This window comes from Mesoplodon bidens (assembly GCF_964165515.1).
Source record: "Mesoplodon bidens genome assembly, contig: HAP1_SCAFFOLD_174, whole genome shotgun sequence".
NCBI lineage: Eukaryota > Metazoa > Chordata > Mammalia > Artiodactyla > Ziphiidae > Mesoplodon > Mesoplodon bidens.
Genome location: NW_027672266.1, coordinates 725,016 through 739,899, shown reverse-complemented (window position 1 = coordinate 739,899; position 14,884 = coordinate 725,016).

The following is a 14,884-nucleotide window of genomic DNA, read 5'->3' as shown; positions in this document are numbered from 1 at the left end:
GAAGGATGAGGAAAATTTAGAGACAAGTCTTATGTGTTCGGACAGGCACATGGCACTCTAATTTCCAATCCGGAAGACAAATACATCAAAGGCTAGAATTGCCCATGGAAACAGAATAGGGCTAGAGGAAATCCCGCTGTTTTGTGTCCAGTTTCCAAAAACACAAGTTGAAAAATGGAACTCAGGGGCACTAAAATTTATGAAACTGCAGAGTTGAAAATATCTATCGCCGAAAAATGTCTTGAGGTAAGTCACAGAAAAGGAGTTGTAAGCAAGGGAGAGTGGCAGGAAACAGATTTGAAGAGGTAGAAAGGACTCCCCATTAAAGCACAAGAAAAGGGGCTGAACATCGCCAATGATGCAGTTGGCCCAAAAGGGCGTATGCATTTTCTCTGGATATATTCAAGTAAAGGCCATACACACTTTTGATCCAACCAAACAGGTGGACACTGGAAATCAATACTACAAAATGTATCACTTCACATCAGTCAGAAGGGCCATCCACATAAAGTGTAAACACCAGAAATGCAGAACAGGGCGAGGAGAAAAAGGAGCCCTGTGAGGCTGAGAGTGGAAATGTAATTTGCCAACGGCCACTCTGGAGAAGTGTATTGTGTTTGCTAAAACATCTAAAAAATGAGCTACAGAGCATAGGGCACTTGCACTCATGGGCGTATACCTTGGGAAAGACAAAAATCAAAAGAAAACAGGCACCCCAACGTTTACCACCTCTCTTTTAAAAAGGGCCTCCACTTGGATATAACCTAAATGTCCCTGGAAGGATAAAATGGATAAAAGAGATGGGGTACTTATGTAGAGTGGAATATTACTCATCCAGAAATCAATGAAATAAGGCCAGTTGTAACAACTCTGGAAGAGTTACATACGATCATTCTAAGTGACATATGTCAGAAAGAAAAAGACACATATCATAAGATGTCACTTAAAGGTGGAATCAAAAATGGCTACACATGAAATAAACTACAAAACAGAAACATAGTCAAATATGTAGAAAATAGACATAAGGCTGCTAAATGGGAAAGGTGGGGAATGGTGAGGTATTATCCAGGAGGTTGAAATTAGCAAAGATACCATTCCAAGTACCAAATTGAATAACTGACAAGGCCTACACGGTACCTCAAAGAACTGCACTCAGCCCACTCAAGTCACTGGACAATAATACATATGACTGGTAAGCATCTGAAAAGGAATTTATTGTTGTCTCACAGTACATGAATCAACTGGATGTACAGCAGCAAAAAACAGAGCTTTGTAAATCAGCTGTAACCAATATAAAAATAAATTTTAAAATATTTATAAAAACAGTGAGACAGACAAAAATTCTTACAACTTTTGTTGAAGGGCTACGAGGTAACATGGATTGAACACATGTAGACCCACAGCAGGATGATATATAAGGCTGGAAGCTATGCAGGCTAAGAGATGTTAGAGAGGCTGGGTGAGGAAATGCAGACCTTTTAAAGTAATACTGCCTGGTACCCATTCCATGGGTCCCAAATCTGCAGGTTCAAGGGAATCTTCTGACAGCGAAAACATGCCTGGGAAACCGAGATGAATGTACACCGTGTGCTCAGGAAAGGTGTCTAAAATGCACCTCATTTTTGATCTCCTGGTGCTGGGGTTCGCCATTCCAGCCACATTATTAACAATCTCCCCACTTGGAGAATCAGCACCTTTAAACTCCTGTTTCACACAGTTTGCAGTTTGTGCAGAGGATAAATTGGAAGAGGGGGAACCAATGAGAGATTAGCTGTAGGAGTTTTGACAGGCACATGGCACTCTTATTTCCCATTAGGAAGAAGAATTAACCAAAGGCTCAGCCTGCCTCCCCAGAACCAGAATAGGGCCAGAAGGAATCCAATGGTTTGGCGGCCAGCTCCCAAAAAAAGCGAGTTGCAAAATGCAGCTCATTAGCAGACAATTCAAAGACCTGCAAAGATATAAATGATAACCAATGCCCAAAAATATATTCAGGTAAGGCAACGAAGAGGATCTGAATGAGAGGCAGAACTGCAGGAAACAGATTTCAAAAGGCAGATTGTACGCACATTTAAAGCATATGAAAATCAGCAGAATTTCTCAAATGATGCAGTTGGGAAAAAGGGTGTATGCGTTTTTTTCGTGAATATCTTCAGGAAAAAAACACATACAGAGTTTTTGGCCAACCAAGCATGTGGGAAATGCAAATCTGCACAACAAAGAAGTCTCAATTTTCACTGCTCAGAAAGGCCATCCAAAAAATGTGTACAAACCAGATATGCTGGAGAGACCATGGAGAACAGGGAGCCTAGTCACGCTGATGGGTGGGGTATAAATATCCAAGAGCCACTCTGAAGAAGTGTATGCTCTTTCCTAAAACATTTAAATACAAAGCCCCCGAGCAAAGGGGACTTCAACTCATGGGCATATAACTTGGGAAGACTAAATATCGACAAGACACAGGCACCCCAAAATTTAGGGCTGCTCTGCATACAAGAACCTCAACTTCGGTACACCTAAAATGTCCCAGGAAAAAGAGAAATGCATAAAGAGCTTGTGGTAATTTTGTACAACGGAATATCACTCAGACGTGAAATCAATGTCATAAGGCCAGTAGCAGCATAATGAGTGAATTTAGGTATAATGATACTAAGTGAAATTAGTCACACAGAAAAAGAATCTTATCATAAGACATCACTTACAGAGGGAATGTCAACATCACAACACATGAACAGAATTAAGAAAGAGAGCAGCGTCTCACATTTAGAAAACACTCTTATGCCTGCTTAAGGGGGAAGGAGAGGTAGGGTGATGCATAAAACCAGAGTTTGATATTAGTACAGGTACCGTTCCAAAAACCTAATACGGAATAGAGAAGACCTACACCTTCCTCAGTGAACGGGACTCAAAACCCCTATTCCCCTCAGCGGAATATATCTGACTAGTAAGAATCTTAAAACCTATGTATTGATATGTCTCCGTAAGGGAATCAAGTGTGTCTAGACCGGCATAAATTCGTCAGTGAAAATCAGCTCAACCCCATTATACAAATGATTTTCAAAAACAAAACAAAAGAACAGCGAAATTCTTACACAATTCCTTCAGGGGTTCTGATGAAAGCTGGCATGACCTTATCTGCAAAGACAGCTGGATGAGACATAAGGCTGGACACTTGGGACTGAGAGGACTGGTGAGATTGGGAGAGAAAATGCAGACCCTTTAAAGTAGTAATGCATGCCACCATTCCATGGGTCCCAAATCTCCAGGTAGAAGGTAATATCACTACAGTTATAACATGTATGGGAAACATAGAGAATGGACACCCTGTGATGGCGAAAGGTTTCTAAAAGTCTCCTAATTTTTCCTCTCCTTGGGCTCCAGTTTGGCATTCCAACTGCTTTACTATCAATCTCACAACTTAGGAGAGCCAGCCCCTATAACCTCCTGGTTTGCACAGTTTGCTAATTGTGCAGAGTATGAAAAGGAAGAGGGAGAACCAATCAGAGAGTAGATGTAGGCATTTGGACGGGCAAATGTCACTCTAAATTCCCATCAGGAAGAAGAATTAACCAAAGCCTCGGCCACACGAAGGAAACAGTATAGCCACCCCTGGAACCAGTATAGGTCCTGAAGCAAAATTGTGGATTTGCGGTATGCTCCCAAAAATGGGATTTGAAAATTGGAGCTCAGGGTCACAGCAATTCACAAACCTGCAGAGTTATAAAGGACTACTCTCTTCCAAAATCTGTTGAGGGAAGGCAACGAAGCGGACTTGAAAATGAGGTCGAATAGCACAAAACATATTTCAAGAAGTAAATTGGAATTGCCTTTAAAGCACAGGAAAAGCATCACAACTTCGACAATGATGCACTTGGCCAAAAACAGCGTATGCCTTTTCTCCTGAATATATACAGGAGAAAACGCATACGCCCTTTTTGCCCAATCAAGCAAGTGCACAATGCAAATCCACACTACAAAGAATTGTCACTTCCCACCGGTCAAAAGGGACATCCGAAAATCTGTAAAAACCAGAATGGCAAGAGAGAGATGACAAGGTCATGGAGCAATGTGATCCCAAGTGTCATGGAGGATTGTGATGACAAGCGCAATGAGCATTGTGATGAAAAGATTATGTAGCATTTTGCTGAGAAAGGCGTGCAGCATTGTGATGACAAGGTTCATGGAGCACTGTGATGAGAAGTGTCATGGAGCATTGTGATTACAGGGGTCATGGAGCTTTGGGATGACAAGGGCATGGAGCTTTTAGATGACAAGTCTCCTGGATCATTGTGTTGTCAGGGTTCATGGAGCGTTGTGATGACAGGGGTCATGGAGCATTGTGATGACAGGGGTCATGGAGCATTGTGGTGAGAAGACCATGGAGCCTTCTGAAGAAAGTCTCATGGAACATTCTGATGAAAAGGGGCATGGAGCCTTGCGATTACAGGGTTCGTGGAGCATTGTGATGACAAGGGCATGGAGCATTGGGATGAGAAGAACATGGAGCGTTCTGATGACATGCATCATGGAGCTTTGCGGTGACAAGGGCACGGAACATTGTGATGAAAAAGGCATGGAGCCTTGTCATGACAGGGTTCAAGGAGCATACTAACGACAAGTGTTAGGGAACATCGTTATGAAAAGGGTATTGACCATTGTGATGACAAAGGTCATGGAGCATTGTGATGAGAAGACCATGAATAATTGTGATGACCAGCCTCATGGGGCGTTGTGATGATAAGTGTTATGGAACAATTTGATCACAAGGATTTGGAGCATTGTGATGACAGAGGTCATGGAGAATTTTGATTTCATTGTGATGACAATAGTCTGAATCATTCTGATGATGGGCATGGTACATTGTGATGACAGGGTTCATGGAGTATTGAGATGAAAAGGGGCATGGAGCATTGTGATTACAGGAGTCTTGGAGCATTGTGATGACAGGGGCATGGAGCATCGTGAATGAGAAAGACATGGAGCAATCTGATGACATGCGTCATGGAGCTTTGTGATGACAAGGGCATGGAGCATTGTGATTACAGGGGTCTTTGAGCATTGTGATGACAAGGGTCATGGAGACTTGTGATGACAAGGCTGTGAAACATTGTAATGGCAGGGGTCATGGAGCATTGTTATGACAGGGGTAATGGAGCATTGTGATGACAAAGGCATTGAGCATTGGTCTGAAATCTTTCATAGATTATTGTGATGAGAGGGGGCAAGGAGCATTGTGATGACAAGGGCATGGAACACTGTGATACATGGGTCATGGAGGATTTTAATGAGAAGGGCATGGAGAAAAGTGATGAGAGGGTTCATGGAGCATTGTGATGACAATGACATGGAGCACTGTGATGACATGGGTCATGGAGCATTGTGATGAGAAGACCATGGAAAATTGTGATGACGAACGTCATGGGGCATTGTGATGACAAGTGTTATGGAATATTGTGATCACAAGGGTTTGGAGCATTGTTATGACAGAGGTTATGGAGCATTTTGATTTCATTGTGATGACAATAGCATGAAGCATTATGATGTTGGGCTGGTGCATTGTGATGACAGGGTTCATGGATCATTGAGATGAAAAGGGGCATGGAGCATTGTGATTACAGGGTTCTTGGAGCATTGTGATGATAAGGGCATGGAGCATTTTGATGACAAGGCCATGGAATATCGTGATGGCAGGGGTCATGGAGCATTGTTATGACAGGGGTAATGGAGCATTGTGATGGCAAGGGCATGGAGCATTGTGATGAGAAGGCCATGGAGCATTCTGATGACATGCGTCGTGGAGCTTTGTGATGACAAGGGCATGGAGCAATGAGATGAGAGGTTTCATGGAGCATTGTGATGACAATGACAAGGAGCATTGTGATGCCAAGGGTCATGGATCTTTGTGATGACAAAGCTCATGGAGCATTTTGATGACAATGTCGTTGTGCATTGTGGTGAGAAGGGCAGGGAGCATGGTGATGACAGGGTCATGGAGCAATTTGATGAAAAATATCCTAGAACATTTTGATGACAGTGGTTATGAAACACTGTGATGTCAGGGGTCATGGAGCATTTTGATGAAAAAGGGTCATGGAGTATTTTGATGACAGGTGTTATGGAACATTGTGATGTCAGGGGTTTACGAACTTTGTGATGATAAGTGCATAGAGCATTGTGATGACAGGAATCATGGAACATTGTGATGACAGGTGTGAGGGTGTATTGTGACGAATAGTGATGTAACATTGTGATATCAGTGGAAGAGAGCATTTTGATGATAAGTGCATGGAGCATTGTGATGACAAGGTTTATGGAGCATTGTGATGACAAGATTGTGGAGCACAGTGATGACAAGCACATGGTGCATTGTGATGACATGTGTCATGGGGATTGTGCTGACAAGCGCATGGAGCATTGTGATGACAAGGGTCAAAGAGCATTGTGATGAAAAGTTCATGGAGCATTGAGGTTAAAAAGGTCACAGAGACTGTTGATGATGGGGGCATGGACCACTGTGATGACAAAGGTCCTGAAGCATTGTAATGACTGGAGTCACGGAGCATTGTGATGACAGGGGTAATGGAGCATTTTTATAACAAGGGCATGGAGCATTGTGATGACAAGGGCATGGAGCATTGGTCTAATAAGTTTCATGGATTATTGCGATGACAGTTGGAATGGCGTATTGTGATGACAAGGACATGGAGCATTGTGATGACCAGGTCATGCAGTATTGTGAAGACAGGTGTCAGGGAGCATTGTGATGACATATGTAATGGCCCATTGTGATGACAATGGCATGGAGCATTGTGATGCCAAGTGTCATGGAGGATTCTGATGACAAAGGTAATGGAGCATTGTGATGACAATGGCTTGGAGCTTTGTGATGACAAGGGTCACGGAGCACTGTGCTGACAAGTACATGGAGAATTGTGATGACAAGGGTCATGGAGCATTCTGATGACAAGCATGTGGAGTATTTTGATGACAATGGCATGGAGCATTGTGATGAAAACGGCATGGAGCCTTTTCGTGACAGGGTTCAAGGACTATTCTGACGACAAGCGTCAGGGAGCACTGTGATGACAAGTGAATTGAGAATTGTGATGACAAAGGTCATTGAGCATTGTGATGAAAAGGGCATGGAGTATTGTGAGGACAGGTATCATGGAGCGTTGTGATGACAAGTGTTATGGTACATTGTGATCACAAGGGTTTGGAGCATTGTGATGACAGAGTTCATGGATCATTTTGAATTCAAGGAGCATGGAGCATTAGATAAGAAGTGCATGAAGCAATGTGATCCCAAGGTTCATGGAGGATTGTGATAACAATGGTAATGGAGTATTTTGATGATAAGCGCATAGAGCATTGTAATGACATGATCATGTAGCATTTTGCTGACAAAGACATGGAGCATTGTGATGAGAGGTGTCATGGAGCACTGAGATGACAAGCGTCATGGATCATTGTGAATACAGGGGTCATTGAGCATTGGGATGACAAGGGCATGGATCATCGTGATGACAAGTGTCACGGAGCATTTGGCTGAAAATGTTCATGGAGTATTGTGATGACATGGGTCATGGAGCATTGTGATGACAGAGGTCATGGAGAATTTTGAATTCATTGCGTGGAAAATAGCCAGAAGCATTATGATGATGGGCATGATGCACTGTGATGACAGGGTTCCTGGAACATTGAGATGAAAAGGGGCATGGAGAATTGTTATTACAGGGGTCTTGGAGCATTGTGATGACAAGGGCAAGGAGCATTTTGATAAAAACGCCATGGAACATTCTGATGACATGTGTCATGGAGCTTTGTGATGACAAGGGCATGGAGCATTGTGATTACAGTCGTCTTGGAGCATTGTGATGACAAGTGTCATGGAGCCTTGTGATGACAAGGCCGTGGAAAACTGTAATGGCAGTGGTCATGGAGTACAGTTATGACAGGGGTAATGGAGCATTGTGATGAGAAGGGCATGGAGCATTGTGATTACAAGGTTTATGGAGCATTGTGATGACAAATTTGTGGACCGCTGTGATGAGAAGCGCATGGCACATTGTGATGACAAGTGTCAAGGAGAATTTTTCTGACAAAGGCATGGAGCATTGTGATGACAAGGGTCACGGAGCATTGTGATGAAAAGTTCATGAAGCATTGTGCTTACAAAGGTCACAGAGCCTTGTGATGACGCGGGCATGGACCATTTTGATGACAAATGTTATGAAGCATTGTGAGGACTGGAGTCACGGAGCACTGTGATGACAGGGGTCATGGAGGATTGTGATGACAGGGGCACGGAGCATTGGTCTGAGAAGTTTCATAGATTATTGTGATGACAGTGGACATGGTGCATTGTGATGACAAGGGCCTGGATCATTGTGATGAGAAGGTCATGGAGTATTGTGAAGACAGGTGTCAGGGAGCATTGTGATGACATATATAATGGTCCATTGCGAAGACAATGGCAGGGAGCGTTGTGATGCCAAATGTAATGGAGGATTGTGATGACAAATATAATGAAGCATTGTGATGACTAGGGCTTGGAGCATTATGATGACAAGGGCAATTGAGAATTTTCATGAAAAGGTCGTCAAGCATTGTGATGACAAGTTCCTGGAGAATTGTGATGAGAAAACCACGGAGCCTTGTGATGACAAGTCTCATGGAGGATACTGATGAAAACGGGCATGGACCACTGTGATTACAGGGGTCTGGGAACATTGTGATGACAAGGGCATGGAGCATTGTGAGGAGAAGGCCAAGGAGCATTATAATGACATGCGTCATTGAGCCTTGTGATGACAAGGGCATGGAGCATTGTGATGACAGGGGTCTTGGAGCATTGTGATGAAAAGGGCATGGATCATTGTGATGAAATAGGCATGGAGCCTTGTCATGACAGGGTTCAAGGAGCATACAGACAACAAGTGTCAGGGAGCATTTTAATGACAAGTGTATTGAGCATTGTGATGACAAAGGTCATGGAGCACTGTGATGAGAATAACATGGATAATTGTGATGACGAGCGTCATGGGGCATTGTGATGACAAGTGTTATGGAATATTGTGATCACAAGGGTTTGGAGCATTGTTATGACAGAGGTCATAGAGCATTTTGATATCATTGTGATGACAATAGCATGAAGCATTATGATGATGGGCATGGTGCATTGTGATGACAGGATTCATGGATCATTGAGATGAAAAGGGGCATGGAGCATTGTGATTTCAGGGGTCTTGGAGCATTGTGATGAGAAGGGTCATGGAGCCTTGTGATGACAAGGCCATGGAACATCGTGATGTCAGGAGTCATGGAGCATTCTTATGACAGGTGTAATGCAGGGCATTACAAGGGCATGGAGCATTGTGATGAGAAATGGCAAGGGCATGGAGCATTGTGATGGCAAGGGCATGGAGCATTGTGATGAGAAAGCCATGGAGCATTCTGATGACATGTGTCATGGAGCTTTGTGATGACAAGGGCATGGAGCAATGTGATGAGAGGGTAATTGAGCATTGTGATGAGAATGACATGGAGCATTGTGATGCCAAGTGTCATGGATCTTTGTGATGACAAAGGTCATGGAGCATTTTGATGACAAGGGCATGGAACATTGTTATGACCAGGTCATGTAGTATTGTGAAGACAGGTGTCAGGGAGCATTCTGATGACATATGTAACGGTGCATTGTGATGACAATGGCTTGGAGCATTGTGATGACAAGGGTCAGGGAGCATTGTGCTTACAACTGCATGGAGAATTGTGATGACAAGGGTCATGGAGCCTTCTGATGACAAGCTTGTGGAGTATTTTGATGACAATGTCATGGAGCATTGTGATGAAAACGGCATGGGGCATTGTGATGAAAAATGCATGGAGCCTTTTCGTGACAGGGTTCAAGGAGCATTCTGACGACAAGTGTCAGGGAGCACTGTGATTACAAGTGTATTGAGAATTGTGATGACAAAAGTCATGGAGCATTGTGATGCAAAGGGCATGGAGTATTGTGAGGACAGGTATCATGGAGCGTTGTGATGACAAGTGTTATGGAACATTGTGATCACAAGGGTTTGGAGAATTGTAATGACAGAGGTCATGGATCATTTTCATTTCAAGGAGCATTGAGCATTGTGATGACAAGGGCATGAAGCAATGTGATCCCAAGGTTCATGGAGGATTGTGATGACAATGTTAATGGAGTATTGTGATGACAAGCACATAGAGCATTGTAATGACAAGGTCATGTAGCATTTTGCTGAAAAAGGCATGGAGCATTGTGATGACAGGTGTCATGGAGCACTGTGATGACAAAGGTCACACCGCATTGTGAATACAGGGGTCATGGAGCATTGGGATGACAAGGGCATGGATCATTGTGATGACAAAGGTCATGGAGCATTGGGCTGAAAATGTTCATGGAATATTGTGATGACAGGGGTCATGGAGCATTGTGATGACTAGGGAATGGAGCACTGTGATGACAAGGCTCACGGATCATTGTGTTGTCAGGAGTACTGGAATTTTCGGATCACAGGGGTCATGGAGCATTGTGATGATATTGGTCATGGAGCTTTGTGCTGAGAAGGTCATGGAGCATTGGGCTGAAAATGTTCATGGAGTATTGTGAAGACAGTGGTCATGGAGCATTGTGATGACAAGGCAATGGAGCATGGTGATGACAAGGTCCTGGATCATTGTGATGAGAAGTCAGTGGAGACTTATGATGACAAGTCTCAAGGAGCATTCTGACGAAAAGGGGCATGGAGCATTGTGATTACAGGGGCCTTGGAGCATTGTGAAAACAAGGGCTAGGAGCCTTGTGAGGAGAAGGCCATGGAGCACTCTGATGACATGAGCCATGGAGCTTTGTGATGACAAGTGCAAGGAGCATTGTGATTACAGGGGTCTTGGAGCATTGTGATGAAAAGGGCATGGATCATTGTGATGAAAAAGGCATGGAGCCTTGTCATGACAGGGTTCAAGGAGCATACTGACGACAAGTGTCAGGGAGCATTGTGATGACAAGTGTATTGAGCATTGTGATGACAAAGGTCATGGAGCATTGTGATGAGAAGACCATGGATAATTGTGATGATGAGGTTCATGGGGTGTTGTGATGATCAGTGTTATGGAACATTGTGATCACAAGGGTTTGGAGCATTATGATGACAGAGGTCATGGAGCATTTTGATTTCATTGTGATGAAAATAGCCTGAAGGATTATGATAATGGGCATGGTGCACTGTGATGAGAGGGTTCATGGAGCATTAGATGAAAAGGGGCATGGAGCATTGTGATAACAGGGGTCTTGGAGCATTGAGATGACAAGGGCATGGAGCACTGTGATGAGAAGGCCATGGAACATTCTGATGACATGCATCATGGAGCTTTGTGATGACAAGGGCATGCAGCATTGTGATGACAGGGGTCTTGGAGCACTGTGATGACAAATGTCATGTAGCCTTGTGATGACAAGGCCGTGGAATATTGTGATGCCAGGGGTCATGGAGCATTGTTATGACAGGGGTAATGGAGCATTGTGGTGAGAAGGGCATGGAGCATTGTGATTACAAGTTTTATGGAGCATAGCGATGACAAGTTTGTGGACTGTTGTGATGAATAGTGCGTGGCACATTGTGATGACAAGCGTCACGGAGCATTCTGATGAAAAGTTCATGGAGCATTGTGGTTACAAAGGTCACAGAGCCTTGTGATGATGGGGGCATGGACCGTTATGATGACAAACGTTATGAAGCATTGTGATGAATGGAGTCACGGAGCATTGTGATGACAGGGGACATGGAGCATTGGGATTAAAAGGGCATGGAGCATTGTGATGAAAGGGACATGGAACATTGGTCTGACAAGTTTCATAGATCATTGTGATGACAGTGGACATGGTGCATTGTGATGACAAGGGCATGTAGCATTGTGATGAGAAGGTCATGGATTACTGTGAAGGCAGGTGTCATTGAGCATTGTGATGACATATGTCATGGTCCACTGCAATGGCAATGGTGGCGAGCATTGTGATGCCAAATGTAATGGAGGATTGTGATGACAAATATAATGGAGCATTGTGATGGCAAGGGTCAGGGAGCATTGGGCTGACAAGTGCATGGAGAATAGTGATGACAAAGGTCATGGAGCATTCAGATGACAAGCTTGTGGAGTATTTTGATGACAATGGCATGAAGCATTGTGATGAAAAGGGCATGGGGCATTGTGATGAATAAGGCATGGAGCCATTTCGTGACAGGTTTCAAGGAGCATTCTGATGACAAGTGTCAGGGAGCATTGTGAAGACAAGTGTATTGAGAATTGTGATGACAAAGGTCATGGAGCATTGTGATGAAAAGGGCATGGAGTACTGTGATGACAGGCATCATGGAGCGTTGTGATGACAAGTGTTATGGAACATTGTGTTCACAAGGGTTTGGAGCATTGTGATGACAGAGGTCATGGATCATTGTGAGTTCAAGGAGCATGGGGCATTGTGATGACAAGGGCATGAAGCAATGTGATCCCAAATTTCATGGAGGATTGTGATGACAATGGTAATGGAGTATTGTGAAGACAAGTGCATAAAGCATTGTAATGACAAGGTCATGTAGCATTTTGCTGACAAAGGCATGGAGCATTGTGATGAGAGGTGTCATGGAGCACTGTGATGACAAGCGTCATGGAGCATTGTGAATACAGGGGTCATGGAGCATTAGGATGACAAGGGCATGGATCATTGTGCTGAAAATGTTCATGGAGTATTGTGATGACAGGGGACATGTATCATTGTGATGACTAGGGAATGGAGCATTGTGATGACAAGAGTCCCGGATCATTGTGTTGTCAGGTGTCATGGAGTGTTGTGATGACAGTGGTCATGGAGCATTGTGATGATATTGGTCATGGATCATTGTGATGAGAATGCCATGGAACATTCTGATGGCATGCATAATGGAGCTTTCTGATGAAAAGGGTCATGGATCCTTGTGATGACAAGGCCGTGGAACATTGTGATGGCAGGAGTCAGGGAGCATTGTTATGAAAGAGGTAATGGAGCATTGTGATGAAAAGGGCATTGAGCATTGGTCTGAAATGTTTCATGGATTATTGTGATGAGAGTGGGCATGGAGCATTGTAATGACAAGGGCACGGAACACTATGATACATGGCTCATGGAGGACTGTAATGACAAGGGCATGGAGCATTGTGATGAGAAGTGTATCGAGCATTGTGAGCACAAGTGTCATGGAGCTTTTTGATGACAAGGGCATGGAGCAATGTGATGAGAGGGTTCATGGAGCATTGTGATGCCAAGTGTCATGGACCTTTGTGATGACAATGTCATGGAGCATTTTGATGACAAGTGTGTGGTGCACTGTGATGAGAAGGGCAGGGAGCATTTTGATGACAGGTTCATGCAGCAATTTGATGAAAAGTGTAATGGAACATTTTGATGACAGGGGTTATAGATCATTGTGATGTCAGGGGTCATGGAGCTTTGGGATGAAAAGGGTCATGGAGCATTTTGATAACAGGGGATATGGAACATTGTGATGTCAGGGGTCATGGAACATTGTGATGATAAGGAGATATAGTATTGTGATGACAGGGGTCATGTAACATTGTGATTACAGGGCTGAGGGTGTATTGTGATGACTAGTGATGGAACATTGTGATATCTCTGGTGAGAGAGCATTTGGTTGAGAAGTGCATGGAGCATTGTGATTACAAGGTTTATGGAGCATAGCGATGACAATGTTGTGGACCGTTGTGATGAAAAGCGCATTGCACATTGTGATGACAAGGGTAATGGAGCATTGTTCTGACAAAGGCAAGTAGCATTGTGATGACAACGGTCACGGAGCATTGTGATGAAAAGTTCATGGAGCATTGTGGTTAAAAAGGTCACAGAGCCTAGTGATGACGCGAGCATGGACCGTAATGATGACAAACGTTATGAAGCATTGTGATGACTGGAGTCACGGAGCATTGTGATGAAAGGGGACATGGAGCATTGTGATGACAAGGGCATGGAGCATTGTGATGAAAGGGACATGGAGAATTGGTCTGAAAAGTTTCATAGATTATTGTGATGACAGTGGACATGGTGCATTGTGATGACAAGGGCATGGAGCATAATGATGAGAAGGTCATGGATTATTGTGGAGACAGGTGACATTGAGCATTGTGATGACATATGTCATGGTCCACTGCGATGACAATGGCAGGGAGCATTGTGATGCCAAATGTAATGGAGGATTGTGATGAAAAATATAATGGAGCATTGTGATGAAAAGGGTCAGGGAGAATTGTGCTGACAACTGCATTGAGAATTTTGATGACAAGGGTCATGGACCATTCTCATGACAAGCTTGTGGAGTATTTTGATGACAATGGCATGGAGCATTGTGATGAAAACGGCATGTGGCATTGTGATGAAAAAGGCATAGAGCATTTTCATGACAGGGTTCAAGGAGCATTCTGATGACAAGTGTCAGGGAGCGTTGTTATGACAAGTGTATTGAGAATTGTGATGACAAAGGTCATGGAGCATTGTGATGAAAAGGGCATGGAGTATTGTGATGACAGGAATCATGGAGCGTTGTGATGTCAAGTGTTATGGAACATTGTGATCACAAGGGTTTGGAGCATTGTGATGACAGAGGTCATGGATCATTTTGATTTCAAAGAGCATGGAACATTGTGATGACAAGGAAATGAAGCAATGTGATCCCAAGGTTCATGGAGGATTGTGATGACAATCGTAATGGAGTATTTTGATGACAAGAGCATAGTGCATTGTAATGACAAGGTCATGTAGCATTTTGCTGACAGAGGCATGGAGCATTGTGATGACAGGTGTCATGGA